The following is a 17,724-nucleotide window of genomic DNA, read 5'->3' as shown; positions in this document are numbered from 1 at the left end:
TTGCTGCGGAGCATGGACGTCAGTAGCTGTGACTCCCAGGCTCTGGAACACAGACTCAGTAGTTGTGCCACACGGGCCTCGTTGCTCTGAGACATGTGGGATCTTCTGACCTAGGCACTGAACTGTGTCTCCTGCATTGGCAGGCAGATTCTTTACCACTGAGCCACCAGGGAAATCCCCCCTAAACGGTCATTTTAATGGGAGTAATGGAAACAACTTTAGGTACATGTGTCCTTTTTCTTTTTCTTAGCCTATTTATTTTTAAAAAAATGCAACGAAGGTGAATATTTTTCATGATAAAAGGTACAATTCACAAAGAAGATAGACATTGTAAACCATTAGGACACGTAACAACAAAAAAATGAAGATACGTAAAGCAAAAATCAGAAGAAATATAAGGAAAAAGAAAAAAATTTTATAATCATAGTGAGACATACTAACTTTTCTCTGAGAATCTTTTAGATACATGCATTCCTGATACCCTTTTCCCCAGAAATCCACCAGTGCTTTCTAATGAAACCTTTACATTCTGATGGATCATACAGAGCCGCAGAGTGAGGAGGTAGAGGAAGAGTTTATTTATAATTGGTGGGGTAGATCTGTGCCCTGTGCAAATAACAACCCTAATGTCTCATAAAAACTGGGCACGTAAGTAGGTGGCATGTATGGACGTCGGAGTTGGACTATAGAGAAAGCTGAGCGCCGAAGAATTGACGCTTTTGAACGTGGTGTTGGAGAAGACTCTTGAGAGTCCCTTGGACTGCAAGGAGATCCAACCAGTCCATCCTAAAGGAGATCAGTCCTGGGTGTTCATTGGAAGGACTGATGTTAAAGCTCAAACTCCAATACTTTGGCCACCTGATGCGAAGAGTTGACTCATTTGAAAAGACCCTGATGCTGGGAAAGATTGAGGGCAAGAGGAGGAGGGGAAGGCAGAGGATGAGATGGCTGGATGGCATCACCGACTCAATGAACATGAGTTTATGTAAACTTCAGGAGTTGGTGATGGACAGGAAGGCCTGGCATGCTGCGGTTCATGGGGTTGCAAAGAGTCAGACACAACCAAGCGACTGAACTGAACTAAGTAGATGGCTAGTTGACAGTCAACAGAATATTTAAAAAATCAGATGGCTCAGAAACCTCCTCTTCCTCCCCCAGGTGGGGAAAACCTGGGTCATGGTCTCATCCTTCCTCCCTCTGCCTGGATGGGGAATCCCTGTAGGAATGGTCCAGCTCTGGAGCTGCCTTCTCATCTTTCTTACAGCAAATGCTTAATTCTCTGAATTAAAAGAAAAAAAAGAATACATTTCTGGGATTAATACTTTTCTGGTGAGCCAGAACAATAATCACATGGTGCGTTTTAGCTCAGCACTGTGTTTCACTTTATCAGATGTTATTCCCCGTACAGCTTCTATCATCTTGATTTGGAAAGGAAGAAACTGAAAGCCGAATCTGAATAGCTAAACATCTCCTACGGGAAGAGGAAAGAGGCGATAAAATTCCAGACCGTGCAGTGAGAGAGATCAGACATGTTTTCGTGTGTGTGGAGCACGCACTTCGTGGACTCATCGGCAGCCTTTCTGGAGAAGGTGTGGCCTGCGTTCTGTTTTCATGGCTTCCGGTTGTGGCCTTGGTGATCATGCAGTGGTGCTCGGGATGGCCCCGTGAGTTCCTTGGGATGTGACATTAGCTTCTACACTGTGGGGTTTGGCTCACTGAGGCACGCCTGTCTCTGACTTTGACCCTGTGCCTTCCCACCAGTGCTCTGGTGCCTGAAGCTGGTTCTGAACCAGGCCTTAGCTGTGTTTTGATTGGAGTAGGCTCTGGGGCCTGATTTTTAGCAGGAATCATCTGGATAATCATTTGGGGAGCAGTTCCTAGGAGTTCCCTTCAAAACCAGCATATGAAGAGAGAGAGAAAAAAAAAGTCCCAACCAGATAGGACTCAAAGTAATGCCTGTGGAACCTGTGAGAGCAGAGCTTTATTAACTCGTTGTTTATAGTGTTTGCTGAGCAATCCGCAAACAGTCATCCATCAATGTAACATCAAAACAAAATGGAAACACAGGACTGGGCATCAGTGATGTTTGGATTAACTTGTCTCCTTTACTGGAGTAATCAAGAATTGACTCTTTGCAGAGTTTCCTTACTATGGAGATCTTAACGAGCTTTTATTTTACGAGCAGTCATTTTCATTAGATTTTAATTTCATGTACTTATTTTTGGCTGTGCTGGGTCTTCATTGCTTCGAGGGCTCTTCTCTAGTTGTGGCGAGTGGGGGCTGCCCTCGTTTCGGTGAGCAAGCTTCTCACCGTGGTGACTTCCGTTTCAGGGCACAGGCTCGCGGGTGGTCGGGCTTCGGTAGTTGCAGCTCCCGGGCTGTGGCGCACAGGCTCAGTAGTCGTGGCGCACAGGCTTAGTTGCTCTGCAGCCTGTGGGATCTTCCTGGGTTACGGATCGAACCCGCGGCTCCTGCGGTGGCAGGCAGACTCCTCACTGCTGAGCCACCAGGGAAGCCCCATCTGTCACTGAATGTCAAGTTCCTGGGTTTGGTTTCTTTCCTTGCTTCTACGTTCCGTCTCCCATACACGTCGGTGCCTGGTAATAAGGCGGGTGGGTTTGCCCAGCAGCACCATTGGAATCAGGGATTACTGCCCCCAGGCACTGACATGAGTTCAAAATGGGCCCCCCTCCCACTGCCAGGTTCCCCGAAGGTTATGTTGGCCAAGACGGAGTGTGGTTATCCCTGGGTGGTAGAAGAGACACGTCAGAAGTGGCTCTATCAGAATTTTTATTGGGACTGGCTTTTCTGACCTTGGCGTTTTCCAAGTTCTATCCATCCCTGCTGCCCAGCCTCCATAAATTCTTCTGGGGCTGCTGAGGCGCTCACGGCATCTCCACCGTGCGCCTGCGTCTCTTGCTTCTGTTTCTCTTTCTCTCTTCCTCCCCTTGCCCTGTCCTCTTTCTATTCCTTGTCCACATCCATTTTCCTTGACTTACTTGCTTTCCATTTCCTCTTGTCTTCTCTCTCCTGCCTTTTTTTTTAATAAATAACTTTATTATTATGAAAAATTTGTAACCTACACTAAAAGTGAGAATACCATAGATAACCCCCAAAGACTCATCACCCATTGTCAACAGTTGCTGCTACTTGACCAGTCTTATTTCGTCTATAGCCCTCTGCTCTGCGTTATTTTGCCGCAAGCCCCAGACATCGCATAACCTCACCTGGAAAGAGTCATTATCTACCACTAGAGGATGAAGGCTCTGTCTTTCCTTCTCGCTCCCTTCGCTCCCATTATCACACCTACAGCAATTAACAACAATGCCATAAAATCAGGGAATGCCAGACATTTTGCAGGTTTCCCTGGTTGTCATGTCAGTACTTCTTTCTACGGGGGTTTGTTTGCACTTCTACCGGCCTTTGTTTAGCCTTTTCTTCCCCAACCTCCTGTCATTATCATGGTTTGGAACCAGTACTGTCTTTTCATCCAAAACACACAAGCTCTTTGGACCATAGCCGCATGAGTTCATTTTCAAAAACAGCATGCTTTGTATGATTACAAAGTGAAAACTATTATTGCCTCAAGGCCCTGACTACCTTGGAATTTGATGTACAGAGAGGACTAGACATTTGACAGGAGGGATTAAACTCCAGGAAAGAATGAGGCTTCTAGGATAATAGAAAGATACATTTTTAACAGTTTTTATTTTAAAAGAATTTAAAGAATAGCTTAAAACAAAAAGAACTTAGGGCAAGTGATCGCCTGAAAGCCTGGTTGGGAAGATGCCAGTTGTGAAAGCTCAGGGCTCTGGTTGCCTTGACAACATGCAGCCAGGCCTCGGAGTGTTCGACTCTCTGAGTCCTCCTTCAGGTCGTTCCAGAAGGGAAGCCATTTGTCCAGTAGAGCTCTGGCTCTGGATCACTTGCTCTCCCTCAAAATCAAAAAATTAACCTTCTTCCAAATGTTCTTCTGTTACCGGGAGGGAAGAGGCAATACCTTTGTTTTACCTGAGATGAACTGGCGGTTTGTCTCGAGTGCTTTCGTTTCGGGGAAGCTCGGTGCTGATGCGTAAGGGTTAGTGTTCAGAATTGTCGCCGTGTCTCATCACCAATACCTCGCACACGTGCAGCCAACCCCGTGCAAAGCTGTGCCAGCTCAGTACTTGCCAGCCTAAAACATGGTAGGGAAAGCTTTTGGTTGCTCCAGCCAGGATAGCGTTCTTGGACTCCTCAGCCATAACTGAAAAGGAGATGTCCTGGGGCAACAAGGAATAGTTTGTTTTATCCTCATGCCCATTTGTGGTCATGAGCCCTATGAAGGATGCACGCTCTGGCTCATGGAATAGAATTTCCCAATTGAATGCTTGTTAAATGCTTCTTGGAGATCGGATCTTGGACACTTATCCCAGAGGCCTGGGCTTTGGTGATGGGCCTTGCTGTTCACACAGGGTGGGCGTGATCTGTTACCCTCTGAGCCTCAGGTTCTTATGGTTGTTAAAGAGATTAGCTCACTCCTCAAATAGTTTAGAAAATAAGAGTGCAAAGCCTCTTCCCCATGGCTGAATCAGATTTACACATCAGTTTTGCATGATAGCCAGTACAACTTTTGACTGGACAGGTGCCTGTAAGTGTACAACATGAGATGCTCTATGCACATTGGGAGGCAGTAGCCACAAGGCCTTGATGATAATGTTATTACTCCATGAAAATAACGAGGTTAATTTATGTGTGTGCTTTGACCAGTGGTTCTCTAACATTGGCAAGCTTCAGAATCACCAAGAGGGCTTGTTAAAGCACAGATTTCTGGGTCCCACCCTGATGCAGTATGTCTGTGGTTTTGTTTTTCTGTTCAGAAAAACAGGACCTTGGGAATGATCATACTCCCAAACCTTATTAGTAATCACAATAAGACCTACCGTTAGTTTTTTCTGACATGTGGTAGAGCATAAATGAATAATAAAAACACAGTTTAAAAAAAAATAGGTAATGTTTTTGCAAATATAGGATTATTTTTATAACTTATTTCTTTGTGAAATGTTAGACATGGATAGACTAGAGCATAAAGCATGTACATGAAGCTTAACACTGTATCAGAAATGCAACCAAGCACCACCTAGGTTGAGAAAGGAAACTTGGCAGCACCCAGCAGCTCTCTGGGGGCCCTTTCCCAGTCGCAGCTCTGTCTCTCCCCACTGCCAACATCGCATGGAGCTGCTGCTCTGACATTTACGGCCATCCCTGGCTTCTTTCCAGCTTCACCACCCACCAGAGTTTCTCACAGTTGCATAAATGGACTCACCTGTATGTGTTCTTTTGTGTGTAGCTTCTTAAACTCAACACTTTTAAACCTTTTCTAGAGGAAAACCACACTCCTGTGCGTCCCCCACACTCTCAGTACTCTGCGACCCCAGCCTCATGTCTGACACCAGATGTGTGTCCTCTGACGTAACTCACTTCTGATACTGTCTGCGTGAAGACGGCGTCCAGCCCCATAGGTTACACGCTTAGCCCTGCGGGCCAGTCCCCCTGCCCTCACTTCCTATTCCACTCACAAGCCCAGGTTGTTACCTCGGCTTCTGACCAGCTGACTCTAAGTCAGAGGTTTCCACAACCCCTCCTTGATTAATTTGCTAGCAAGAGTTCACGAATTTCACAGAATTCAGGAAAGCAGTCTGCTACTTGGCACCAACTTATTACCAAGGGCATCAAGATGAACAGCCAGATGAAGAAGTACATAGGATGGGGCCCAGGAGGGTCTCAAGCGCAGAGTCTTCTGTCCCAGTGCGTGCTGGTGCTGGGCCTTGCCAAGGTGGACCTTGGGTGGGTGCCAACTGGGATGCCCACTGCATGTCCCAGTGACCATGCAGGCCACCTTCCTGCATGTCACCATCCCGGAGGCTCATCAGACCTTCCTGTTCCCGAGTGTTTATGGAGCAAGAATGAGCTCCCTGACTCTCTGTTTGAACTCCTCTGACACTGGCCCATCAGAGAGACGGAGGGCCACCTCATTACTGCTGGCTGGGGTCGAAGTCCAGACTCCCTTCCCCCACCCCTGTAGTCTCCATTAACGCTGCCAAGGTTTTTTTTTCTCTCCCCCCATATTAACTTGGATTTTATTTTTATTTAAGTTGATTTACAATGTTGTGTTAGTTTCTGTTGACAGAGAAGTGATTCAATTATATATATGTGTGTGTGTGTGTGTATATATATATATGCCTTCTCTTTTTATATATATTCTCCTCCATTATGGTTTATCATAGGATACTGAATGTAGTTTCCTTGTGCTATGCAGTAGGACCTTGTTATTCCTCTGTCCTGTGTATAAAAGCCTGGTGTCCAGCAGGAGTAGGAGAGCCCGATTTTCCATTCCACCTCCGCGGACACCGCCCTGATGCAGAGAGGCTGGGCTCCCTTGTTCTTGTCCCCCCAGGCTTGTAAGTCTAGACCCTCTACTAACCACTTCCTAGTGGGGATAGGGCTGTCGTTTTTCCCTGTGGTGTTGAGTAGGATGGAGCAGTAATTGTCTAAATTTTCTCTCTTGTTAGGCTGTCCCTTTCATGGTACTTTGGCTAAAGGAAACGGGCTTTCCTTTCTTCTTTTTTATTTTTATTTTTTGTCTGTACTCCTCAGCATTTCTGGATTACTGGCTTCATTAGCTCCAATTCTGGGACTTATGAGGCATAAAGAAAGTCTGTGAAACTCACCACTGTGTCATTCCGCAGGTGCTGAGGTCTCTAATTAGCCTGCCTTCCCTTCTCAATGTATCCAAGTCTGTGTTTGCTTTATACATACATACACACACGTATATAACGTTCAAGGTTTGCAGCTGTACTTAGTGGAAAGAACAGGAAAAGGGCATCTGTTCCATCTTCCCAGAAGAAGATGGCATATATAGTTTTAAATCCCCCCCCTTCTTCCTGTGAGATTCTAATCTGCCCTTCCCTGCCCCTCGTCCTTCCCTTAAACATCACTGGGCTACATCACATATGACATCTTTGAGGCTGTGATGGGTTTCCACTACTCGTTGCTTATAGAGCTCGCAAGCAGCAGAACAGCTCATCTTGGACACCGCTGTCACTGTTTTGCATCCAAGGAATTGATGAATTGATATTTCTTCTTCATCTGGACCCAAGCCCATCTCTAACAAATAGCCTTCTCATTATTCAGGAAATCTAGAGAACTCACTTCTCAAAAACATCTTTCAGAGGACGCTGCCCTGTTGATCCTGAAATTTTCAAGTGTATTGCAGATTAAATTAATGTTCTTTTCCTCCCAGGAAAAATGAAACAATGATAGAGAGCTAGTTTGGTATGAATAGTTGAAATACTGGCTTCTGCCCAAGTAGACTGATAACAAATTACAACTCACACCCATTCATCTCATCTGTAGTTGAATGGAGGGTTTTCCATTCCCAGCTGTCTAGATAGAAAAGCTGTCCCTATTGTCTGACTGCCTTGATGAAATTCTTGTCAGCTGGCAAAGAACAGTTACCAAGCAATTAGGCAAATTGTTGCTTCTTGTCCAATTATGGATAGTTTACAGAAACTTGTGCCATTTGTAGCAGGAGACAGCTTTCGGGTTACCGTAAAAATGACAATGCTCAAAAGATAATGGCCAGGAAAACAGCAAAAGAGGAGCCTACTGGTCAGCCTGCTTTCAGTTCAGAAAGACGGTGTGAGCTGTCTTCAAAGCTGCAAAGACCATGATTTCCTTTTCCTTAACACTCCTTCTCTAAATTGGCTTCGAGAGCACGTAGAACATGAACCTTTCAAATGACGAAAATTCAGCTGTAGCCCTAGATTTGAAAAACAAGACCTTTAAGAATGAAATACTTGCTCTGTAAAAGCAGAGTGTCTAGCATTTGTCATTTTCAGTTTTCATTAAATGCTCATTTTCAGGCTAAAGTTAGTCCTGAAATGAAGAAACATAATTACATACAAATGAGTTCTTAGACAAATGTTAGGTTCATGATTAATTAATTACCCTAATATTAACACCTGTTCCCTCAGCTCTGCAGAAAAGGAGGAGAACCGGGAAGGTAAAGGAGGCCACAGGCAGAAACTCAGCGAGGATGGAATTGAACAGATGGTTGAAGGAAGAGGGATGAAAGGATGGGGCCGAGATGAGGGGGACAGTGAGGCTGAAGCAGCCTGGGCGGGGGCAGTCGTTGCTGTTCAGTCACTAAGTCGTATCCGACTCTGCAACTCCATGGACTGGAGCACACCAGGCTTCCCCATCCTTCACCATCTCCCAGAGTTTGCTCAAACTCATGTCCATTGAGTCAGTGATGCCATCCAGCCATCTCGCCCTCTGCCACCCTCTTCTCCTTTTACCTTCTCTTTCCCAGCATCAGGATCTTTTCCAGTGGGTAGGGAGTAGCAGATAGTTTAGAGGGAGGAAGCAGTGGCCACGTGGTCTGGGACAGGGACCCCTGGCTGGGTCTGTGGGTGGCAAAGACTTGTTGGGAGAGGTGCAAATGGAATGGAATAAAGCAGAGCCAGGAGAGGTGGGCGGAGAAGGCAATGGCACCCCACTCCAGTACTCTTGCCTGGAAAATCCCATGGACGGAGGAGCCTGGTGGGCTGTAATCCAGGGGGTCGCACAGAGTCGGACACGACTGAGCAACTTAGCAGCAGCAGCAGCAGCAGGAGAGGTGGGGGAGAGGCCTCTGCTCTGGAATGCCTGTGGGAGGTGAGGGGGTGATGGATTGCCTCTTTTCTCTCAGAGACAAATGGCAATGAATGAGATAGGAACGGGAACGACAGTTCAGAGAAACTGCTTAAGGAAAGAGAACCTCTGAAAAGGTTTAATGTAGGCGGCTCGAATCTTCATATTCTCTGACCCAGGGCCCATATGCAGTCAGGACTCAATAAATGTCTGTGGCATAATTCAATCAGTGAGTGAGCAAAGAGAGCCCCGAGTTGGACGGAAATTCCCTTCTTTTTGTTCTCTAAACCTCCGTCTTCTATCACTATAGCCAGTTGTTGTTGTTAAGTCTCTCAGGATAAGGACAGGGTAATTGTAGACCCTTCATGAATGTTTTCTCCTTGATGGATTGAATGAGGGAAAAACACAGAATTCTGAACCAGTGTTATACCAGGGAGCTGAGAAACTAATCTCAAGCGTGTCTCCTTTTGAAAAGCCATCATTTGTTTTTGATTTTGTAGAAATCGCTAATGGAGATATATGTGGTTCTTCATTTGCCTTTAGAGGTTTGAAGTTTCTGCACACAGGTTCCTTAGAACACTCTGTTCAGTATGAATTGGAGTGACATTTCTCTTGTGAACCCATACTTGACAACATTTAATATGAATAAGCCAGACTGGTTCCAAGAGAAAAAGACATTCTACTCTTTTAAAAACCTGTTACATTTAAGAAAACTTGCAAGGGCTCTGTTTCAAAGCTTTAATTTTTTTTCTCTCTCTTTTTTTTTTTTTTTAAACTCTGGTGACACTTGATGTCATGAATTTTGATGTATTTGTTGCTTTAATGAAGATTTATTGAGCATCTGCCATGTATACCTACTGGGCCAGTGTTGGAAAGGCAGGCCGACCCTCTCCAGATTCCTGGATCCTTGTAGCAGTTACGCATCCCATTTTCCAGATGAGAAACGTGAGGCCCAGAGAGATGAGTTGTTGCCCAGGGTCACTGGCGAGTCCACAGCAGACCCTCGGACTGAATCCAGTGCTCCGACCCCAGTCTTCAGCATGCCTGTCCTTCACTCCTTCCATCCACTGCCCTTCCCCTGCCAACAGCCTGTTTAGGAAGGTGGATAGAACTTGGGGATTTAAATAATAGAGCCAAGAAGTTTGTTGGGTCCTAAAAGATGGGGATATGCTTGGCGTGGAGCACTAGGCCACTCTCTCATGCCCTTGTGGCCTGGGCAGCAGATGGATCCGCCCCCACCCCATGGGGAGGGAAGCTGGGTGATTCTTACACACCTGTGGGCCCCTGGCGTCACATTTGTCCTCTCATCGGTATGCTAAGTGTTTGCCAAGTACAGTACCGCTCTTGCTTGTTACTCACAGGCAGAGGTGTCTACCTGGCCCTGTACAGTCTTGTAACAGCAACTCAAGGCTGTATATTGTACCGTGCTTATTTAACTTATATGCAGAGTACATCATGAGAAATGCTGTGCTGGAATAAGCACAAGCTGGAATCAAGATTCCCGGGAGAAATATCAATAACCTCAGATATGCAGATGACACCACCCTTATGGCAGAAAGAGAAGAGGAACTAAAAAGCCTTTTGATGAAAGTGAAAGAGGAGAGTGAAAAAGTCGCCTTAAAGCTCAACATTCAGAAAACGAACATCATGGCATCTGGTCCCATCACTTCATGGCAAATAGATGGGGAAACAGTGGAAACAATGTCAGACTTTATTTTTTTGGGCTCCAAAATCACTGCAGATGGTGATTGCAGCCATGAAATTAAAAGACACTTACTCCTTGGAAGGAAAGTTATGACCAACCTAGATAGCATATTGAAAAGCAGAGACATTACTTTGCCAACAAAGGTCCTTCTAGTCAAGGCTATGGTTTTTCCAGTAGTCGTGTATGGATGTGAGAATTGGACTGTGAAGAAAGCTGAGCGCCGAAGAATTGATGCTTTTGAACTGTGGTGTTGGAGAAGACTCTTGAGAGCCCCTTGGACTGTAAGGCGATCCAACCAGTCCATTCTAAAGAAGAGCAGTCCTGGGTGTTCATTGGAAGGACTGATGCTGAAGCTGAAACTCCAGTACTGTGGCCACCTGATGCGAAGAGTTGACTCATTGGAAAAGACCCTGATGCTGGGAGGGATTGGGGGCAGGAGGAGAAGGGGCCAACAGAGAATGAGATGGCTGGATGGCATCACCGACTCGATGGACGTGAGTTTGAGTGAACTCTGGGAGTTGGTGATGGACAGGGAGGCCTGGCGTGCTGCAATTCATGGGGTCTCAAAGATTTGGACACGACTGAGCGACTGAACTGAACTGAACTGAACAGCAACTCAGAAAGTGAGTAGGTCTCTTCCCCAGGGATTGTGGACAGTGAGCCGGCCTCCCCCGTTACATTCCCTGATGGTTCTGCGTTTAGGCCACATCCTTCCCTTTGGAGCCTGGGTTGTCAGAATAGGTCATATGGATACAGACCAGGTTGTTCGGGGCCTTTGCAGGTGGCCGTGTGGATGCCCCTATGTGACCCAGGATATTTGTGCGTGCGTGCGCAGTTGTGCCTGACTTTTGTGACCTCATGGACTGTGGCCCACCAGGCTTCTGTGTCCATGGGCTTTTCCAGGCAAGGATACTGGAGCAAGTTGCCATTTCCTTCTCCAGGGGATCTTCCTGACCCAGGATCAAACCTGCATCTCCTGCACTTCAGGAAGATTCTTTACCACTGAGCCTCCTGGGAACTGAGCGTTGTTATTCCTAACAGAATATTCACCACGGTATCCCTTTATCTAGGAGTGCTCTGGCCTGTTGCTTCTGCCTGATCTACCCAGACCTCCTTGGAGCACACATTTGAGTCAGTCCAGGCACAGCCTGGCTGTACTAACCAAGGTGCTGTCTTGCTGCCTGGTCCCCTCTGAGCCCAGAGTCCTGGGTTCCAGTTGTTTCCGCCACCCAGCGCTGGGCTGCTTCGGGCGGGCCACTCCCTGCCCCCAAGGTGGGGTTTCCTCCTGTAAAGCAGCTCTCACGGCCCCTGCTTCGCAGCTCCAGCCACCGAGAGACGTGGGACGGGAGAGGAGGAGAGCAGAGGGCACAGAGTCGTGGACTGACGTGTCCTGTTACTTGCTAGTTAAGACTCCGAGGCAGGGCTGAGTGAGCGCCCCGCCTCCGTGCTCTCTGCCCCTGTCTGGCCTGAAGCCCCTTCAGGAGCCTCTAAGTGAGCAGTTAGCCATCCTCTCCCTCCTTTCCCGAGAAGCCGCAGGGGAGGGCCAGCCCACTCTGGGTTTTCTGCAGCGCCCCTTCCAGAGCCGTGGCTCCTCTGGGAGGACGGCTGAGCTGTCAAGCTGTCAGATAGTTGGGTGTTTCTGAACAGCTGATCGCAGAGCACAAGTAGTTACCTACCCAGGTTTCTTGTCTGTGGGATGGAGGTGGGCTTCAAGTGAGTATTTCTTGTTGTTTCTTCTGTTTGTTTTGTGAGGGCAGAGTGGAGACTGACCGCAGGATGGAGAGAATCTGTGTTGGGGCAGGGCTGCAGAACACGGAGGATTTGAATCCAAGCAGGGTCCTGGGGAGACCCTTTAAACACAGGACACTGTTTGCGCCTGGGGAGGGGCTTGTTAGAAATCTTGTGTGGACTAAATTGTGCCCTTAGTTTCTGCCGAAGACCAGTTCATTAAATTCAGTTCATGAAGACAGGCCCAAACACTTAGGCAGTGTTTGGGAGGGGGATGTATTTGGGAAGAACCTCTTTGCAATAGTTCTCAGCCCTGGCAGCACATGAAGTTTTGGGGGTGTGGTGAGACCTGGGCACCAGTAAGCTTTAAAGGTCTTCTTCAAGGTGCAATGAAGTTTGAGAGCCACCACTAAGTTTAGAGGGGGTGGTACCCCGCATGGGGGTCGTCCTCTTCCAGCAGATTTTTCTCGTGAGCACCCCCCACCCCCTCCTTCTTCCAGCTCGGCAGGTGCACTGAGCTGTGGACGGGAACCTTGAACCGCCACCAGCGAGGAGCATCTGATGCAGGATGTATATTTACCCCTAAGCGGCACAGTATGAATCCTGAGATTGGTTTCTCTAGCCTTTAAGCTGTGCTGGGCTTTCACAACCCCTCCCCTTCAGAACTCAAAATCGTGGGAAGGAATAAAAGGCAAGGCCATTACCACCCATTTCCTTTTGATCCGTTGCAGTAAAGAGCAAGTGACAAAAATGCACAGAGAGGAATGTGAGTACCCACATCCTCTCTGTTTACAAGGTTGGTTGTTTTGGAGCCAGAAGGCTCTGGTGAGAGTGAGGAGCAGGGAGACGATGCCTTGCGCCAGAAACTGACACCTGGCGGCTGCTCACCCTTCTTACTGTGTTTATTTTCCTGTGTACGGGGCCGTCCAGTGACTGACTTGATGAACATGTTGCCTCTGGTTTGGTCTATTTCATTTTCTTAAATCCTGAGAGCTGACCTAAACACTGTGAGGTTTGCAACGCAAATTACATGCACAGTGGCCTCAAGTGACGTTAGTAGTTCTGTGATCTGGGACCCATCACTGTCAAAAGTGCAGTGGGATCAAGAGACGCAGACCCAACTGAGTCCTGCCTGAGCTGCAGGGGGGTCAGCAGCGACCTCTCTGCCTCCCTCTGAGGTGGGAGTTGCCGCCGGAGGCGGCTGGGAGCAATCTTGTATGCATTTCCCTGTCTGGGTCCCGTGGTTCGGTCTCTCCCTCACGAACACAATCTCTTTTCAGTCCGAAAGCCAGTGTTTGGTAAGGGATGGTGAGCACAGATTCTTCGGACCCAAGCCCACTGCCCTCCCTCCGCCCCGTCCAGCAGCCGCTCTGAGCGGGGTGTGGTGACCGGCCGGCCTCACTCCTTCACGACACACGCGGGGCCAAGCAAGGGGAGCAGCGCCATCGATCCCTCACTTGCACCTGGCGTGTGCCTCACACGCATCATCACATTTGTCCCGAGGCCCCTGCGATGGGCCTCGTCACCCCTCTCCCCTGGACATGGACGCTTGACTCTGGCCACATGCTGGTGATGAGGCAAGGACTGGAACCCAGTCACACGGCTGCTGAGTGGATTGTCTTTCCCTCGGCTCACTCTCTCTCTCCCTCTTTTCTTGGAACAAGGAAGGTCAGCCTGAAGTCCACAGGAGCCGGGCACCCTCACAGACCAAGCACTGTTTTCCTCTCCGAAACAGCCAGGTGGGCCTCTGGGACTCGGGCTTCTCCGGCCGTTGTCGAATCACTGTGTGCAGGGCGGTCCCAGCGAGGCCGGCTGGGTTATTGATCTGTGCAGTCACTGAGGTGTGGGGGGCCGGCCTCAAGGGAGGACGTTTTGATCCTCGCTCGTGTTGAGGGAGGGTCACCTTCTCCGCTCGGCCTCGGGTTTGGCTGTGAATGTGCGAAATGTTTCTAATGCTAAAAGCCAGGTATCACTGAATGTAAAAACTGCAGTGTGGCGGAATGAGACTTGATGAGATTCTAGATGCGTAAATCTGGTCTCTTGGCAGCTGGATTGCACTTTGCAGAGCCCAGGGGGTTATAACAGTTGACATCTTTATATAGATATATGTGGAGTGTGGCTGAATTGCAGTTGCTTTTAGAGCTATAACTTTGAATTGCCTGACTTTTTGTTTTAAAAACAAGGATGGTTTTGCATGGGGGTGGGCTTATTTGGAAAGCAGAGCAAGAAAGGCACAGGAGAGAAAAGGGACTTGGGACACAGGAACAGCCCTTGTGTGAGGGCCCCGGTGGTCTTGCGGAGAACCGAGCTGGTGCCACCCACAGCTTGGGGCAAGAACCCCCGCCCCCAGACAGAGGCTCGCCTTCGGAGGACAGGCAGGGCTGGGCCTGAGCATTTGGGTGCTGTCGGCTGGGTTCCAGCGGGTGACCTTTAAACATCTGTCCGTTCAACATCTCTTTCACAGGTGGGGATAAACTGATGTTGCATCAGGAACAACTGGGTGCCTCTCTAACTTCAAAATGGGAAATTTATTACATGAATTTTTTACCAATTTTCCCAAGTCAGACAGCTACTCGGAGGCATATTGAGTGATTTAAATTTTAGATGGTAAAGTCAGTCACTCCTTCCCCGTGAGTAGCATCACGCACACCTAACAGTTTCAGACCCGTGCCCGCCGGGTCTCCACGCTTGCCAGGCCTCCCCTCTGCCCGGTCTCAGCGTTGGTGGTCGGGCCGGTGGCCACAGCGAGCAGCACCCCCACCTGCACTGCGCTATGTGCTCAGCGGAGATGGGGCCACCCAGCGGGAGAGGGGGGGCTAAGCTAGCTTAGGTTTCTACTTTTGCCAGGGATGTCTGATGGCTTTTATGGACCGCCCTCCAGAGAACTGCTTGCTCGTTCCTCTTAATCCATCTGTGGTTACAGACTCGAGCTAAGAAGATCGCAACCGTTCGAGTAGGGTTTCTCACCTTGGCGTTACTGACGTTTGGGGCTGGGTAATTTCCATTCAGGGGGCTGTCTTGTGCTTTGTAGGGTTTCGGCAGTATCCCTGGCCTCCACCCATTAATAGCAGATGCCGTTAACACGTCCCCATCACAGTTGTCACTTGCTGCCTGTCTCCAGTCATTACCTGGGGAGCAAAAGTGTCCCCATTGAGACTCGCTGCTCCAGGAAGAGGCAGGGAGCCCTTTCACATCTCTGTGGATGCGGACCCCCCAGAAGACCTTTGTCTGCAGGGCTGGGTTTTAAATAAGTAGTTCCCAAAGCATGGGAAAGAAGTCTTATTTTCTAGCTAGTTGACTACAGGTAAAGCTTTTAAGCAGTTTAATTTCAGAAAGATACCTTTGATGATTTTTACTGAGATGAGGCATTAAAAGACTAGAAGTGATTGTTTGGATTTTCTTGGCTTTTTGTTGCCTTCAAATCAACAAAGCAGAGGGAGGGAGGTTCCAGAAAGGCTCTGTGAGTGTTTCAGGAAATGCATTTCCAAGCAGGGTGTCCCCCGGCCAGCACACTTGGTATGGTTCCTGTGAGACTGGATGTCCGCCCGGGCATTTCTTCATGGAATGGCGGTGCTGAGGGTCGTGCTGGGCCCTGTGTGCAGCAGGTGGGAACAAATGGGCGGGGGCGACGCTCCTGTCCCCAGGACATCCCCAGCCTCCTCTAGGCAAGAAGCGCCAGCATCTCAGGATTGCCAGTGAGGCAGCCGTGTGTTGAAGCAGTTCTGCTGGGGTTAGAATGGCCGTCCTGCAGCCGTGGTTTTCAGGCTGTACTGTTAGCAGTGGATGTGATTTTTTTTCTTCAAATGACATGAGTAGAAATGCAATATATATGAAGCAGGCTGAAGGCAGAATGGAAGCTTGAAGGCAGAATGGAAGGAGGGGTCCGTACCTCCTACCCCCGTCTCACCTTGGAGCTGACACTTCCCAAGACAGCGCAGTCTGCGTCACCCATCTAACTGAAAGTAGCCTAATATTTGGTTGAATAATGATCTTTTTTCTCCCCCCCCCCACTGACTGGATCTATCATCTTTTTCTTTTCTATTTTAGATAAAAGCAGTTTTCCAAACCACAAACCTAAGGGAAGATTATCATGCTATTCCATGGCTATGTAACTTTTACTCTCTATCTATGAAAGCAGATCCAGGGGCTGAGGAAATATATATGTATATACATGCCTACATACATATTCATTATGTATGATAATTTGTTTTGAAAATTTAAATATACAAAAAAAAAACAGAGAAAAGAGCTCAGTCACTAGATGTAACAGTTGTCACTATTTTGTCATGTTTGCTTCACCTGTTTCTTTAGACCTCTAATGGATAATAGTTTTAAAAAGCATATCCACCCTAACAAGGTCTGGGAATATTTCCACCGCCTTCCCCTTCCCCCGACCCTGTTTCCTGTTCGAGTTCATCTTGTGGACCTGTGCAATTTGAGTTCAGTTTATGAAACTCTCATGAGGGATACAAATTTAATTTGATATTCCTATATCTATTTACTTTTGTTCAACATCAATTTGGGGGTGCCTTGCTGTTTCGAGACCTGAGCATACATGATGAGCAAAATGAAACAGACCCTGCCCTGCCCTGGGTTTTGTTAGAAATGGAAGTTCTTCAGTTGCTTATCAGGAAAATTAGTTCTGCCCTAAGCTTGCGGGGTGGGGGGCGGCGGGGGGCGGGGCGGGGGGGGCTTGCTGGTGAGGAGAATATGATGGGATGGGGATGAACCTGGAGGTTTGGGGGAGCAAACCCACCCGCAGTGTGCTGGCCTCGTTCTTGTGTCGGTGAAGTGCTTCATGTGCCGTGCTCTTGAGACTCGATGCCCATGGCGCCTCGGGAGCCGGTGTAGCCTGTGTGTGCGTGTGGCTGCGGCGTTGGCAGGGGCGAGCTACAGTGTGGGCGGAGTTGTTAGACTGGCTGGTTATTCACTCCCTGCCTTGCAGGGGCGAGTGGAACCTGTGATCAGAGTTATTTGTTTTCTGATAGTTATTCCTCTGCTATTGTTGCAAAACAACATAAAAAAGGACCCAGGACTCTTCCGTGAGAAACATCACTCATGGGGGACAGTAGGAGTTTACCTGCCACCTTGCTCAGCTCCTGCCACCCTGTACCCTCCTTTCCTGGGCTTTAGAATCTCTCCTTATTCACTCATCTGGAGAAAGACTGGATCGACGGCTCTTTTGATGGAAGTATGCCTTCTGTCTGTCGTCCATGACAGATGAACCATCTGGAATGTCCCCTGCCCTACATCCATTGCTCTGTTAGCTCTCCTGGGCAGTGAAAGAGGAGCCCTAGAAAGGAAACAGTGACGACGAAGAGGTTTTTATGCTTGGTTGACTTCCTCAACTCCAAACCTGACTGGTTAATTAATTAATTAAACCTTATCAGCTGGTTAATTAACAACCTGATTTCACAGATTCGATAGCACATGTGTTCTCAGGACAGAAAATACGTTTTGGGAACATTCAACTTAAGCTTGGACATACAAGCCAGGTGGTTTTTCACTAAGTTTATTAACGCTATTTGATAACGTTTCTAATGGGCCTTCCTAAGTAGACTCCAGCGTGATTCACATAATGGGATAAATGGAATATAATGAGTCTAAAAGAGCTATCAAGC

At 48.0% G+C, this 17,724-nt stretch overlaps 1 protein-coding gene across 1 annotated transcript in view; it reads left to right on the top strand.

Annotated features, from left to right (window-relative positions):
• Window positions 1-17,724, top strand: part of LARS2 (leucyl-tRNA synthetase 2, mitochondrial) — a 145,693-nt gene that overhangs the window by 38,438 nt on the left and 89,531 nt on the right. The window lies entirely within an intron of this gene.

The sequence above is a fragment of the Ovis canadensis genome, chromosome 19 (genome assembly GCF_042477335.2).
Source record: "Ovis canadensis isolate MfBH-ARS-UI-01 breed Bighorn chromosome 19, ARS-UI_OviCan_v2, whole genome shotgun sequence".
Taxonomy (NCBI): Eukaryota; Metazoa; Chordata; class Mammalia; order Artiodactyla; family Bovidae; genus Ovis; species Ovis canadensis.
This window is presented reverse-complemented; position numbering and strand designations above follow the sequence as displayed.